Raw genomic sequence first — 1905 nt, 5'->3', positions numbered from 1 at the left:
TGCCCAGAGTAAGGTGAGACAAGCTACCCGTCAATCTGAGTTCACTAAGAGTAAGCCCCAGAAGACATTTGCACAATTCCGGACACCATTTGGAAAAGGAAATGGTGAGTATCACCTGGAGAAGTTAAACTGAGTGAACATTTACTAAATGAGGACATTTTAAACTGGAAAATATTGAGTTATCTGTAACTGGAAAGTTTACCTTACTTTCCAACCATCAGTAGAAATGGGGATCATAAAGGAATTTAAGTACATAGCTAGCAATGTTAGGAAAATTTTTACAAATGTGTGTAAATATGAATTGTCTACTCTGTTATGTGGGTAAATCTTTTTCCTTTTTAGATCCAGAATCTCCCAAATTTATTTGTCAATAAAAATTTACATTAATACATGATATCATCTCTTAGAATTAGTATTACATAGAACATACTCTGAAAAATAGGGTCGTAGGATATTATTAGATTATTTCTACAAAATAATCTTTTAAGAAATTGTTATTTATTTATTTAAAAAACACTTATTGCAGTTCTTGCATATTTGGGGCATTATGCTAGGTACATAGACTAGAAAGATAACTAAGTCATGAATTCTGATTTCAAGAAAGTCACAGATTTTCAGAGAAAATATGTACTTGCTGTGGCAGCACATATACTAGTATTGGAACAGTACAGAGATGACTAGCATGAATACTGTACAAGGATTGTACAAAATTTTATAAAGAGGTTCACATTTTCTCTTCAGTAGTTTATATTTTCCCTCTAAGACAATGATGAAGGCAAAGATATTCTCTCACTATTTCTACTCTACATTAAACGAGAAGTTTAAGAAAGTACAATAATGCAAGAGAAAGGCATAAAAATTCAAGAGTATGATGAAATTCCATCTCTACTAAAAACACAAAAATTAGCTGGGCGTAGTGGTGTGCACCTGTGGTCCCAGCTGCTCGGGAAGCTGAGGCAGGAGAATCACTTGAACCCAGGAGGCGGATGTTGCAGTGAGCCAAGATCACACCACTGCATTCCAGTCTGGGCAACAGAGTGAGACATGGTCTCAAAAAAATAAATAAATAAATAAATAAATAAATAAATAAATAAATAAATAAATTAAACTGTCAGTATTTGCAGATGACATGATTGTGTAGTAAATCTTAAAGGATATACAAATATCCACTAGACTACATAGCAAATTTAACAAGGTCTCAATATACAACGTTAAAATAAAAATTTAAAACTTCCATTTCCACTACTTCCAAACACATAAAATATTCAAGATAAATTAATGCAAACTAAATCTCTATACAGAATCCACAAAATATTAATGAGAGAAACTTTTAAAGTCCCAAGTAAATGGGGTGATAGACTGTGTTCATGGATTGGAAGACTCAATATTATCAAGATGACAACTCTTCCCAAGTTGATATACAGATTCAACATAAGCCTAATCATAATTGCAATATGCTTTTTATTTTAAAAATTGATAAGCGGATTCTAAAATTTCTCTCAAAGTACAAGTGATCTAGAATAGTCAAAGAAATCTTGAAAAAGGAAAATAATACACATAGGAAGAGAGCTAACAGTGCCTGACTTCAAGACTTACTATGAAGCTACAATATAATAACAGTGCAATAGTTATAAAATGATAGTTGAATAAAACATAGAGTTCAGAAATACACCCAAAACTGTACAGTCAATTAACTTTTGATAATGGCACTGAAGGATTTCTATGTGGATAACCACATAGAAAAAAAATGAACCTTGACCTGTCCTTCATTCAATATGCAAAAATTAATTTGAGATGAATCATAGACCTATTTTTAAAAGCTAAACTTAAAACCTTTTAAAAGAAAATCTAAGATATCTTTATAACCTAAGATATATCTGGCAAAAGACAAAGAAATTTGTATCC

At 31.5% G+C, this 1905-nt stretch overlaps 1 non-coding gene across 1 annotated transcript; it reads left to right on the top strand.

Annotated features, from left to right (window-relative positions):
* The first annotated feature begins 627 nt into the window (after positions 1-627).
* LOC116273959 lies at positions 628-734 on the top strand. The gene has a single exon (XR_004182454.1). It is a non-coding gene; the product is annotated as a U6 spliceosomal RNA (small nuclear RNA).
* The last annotated feature ends 1171 nt before the right edge of the window (positions 735-1905 follow it).

Source organism: Papio anubis, chromosome 2, assembly GCF_008728515.1.
Source record: "Papio anubis isolate 15944 chromosome 2, Panubis1.0, whole genome shotgun sequence".
Classification (NCBI taxonomy): domain Eukaryota; kingdom Metazoa; phylum Chordata; class Mammalia; order Primates; family Cercopithecidae; genus Papio; species Papio anubis.
Note: the sequence above shows the minus strand (reverse complement) of the source record. Positions and strands in the feature narration are given on the sequence as shown.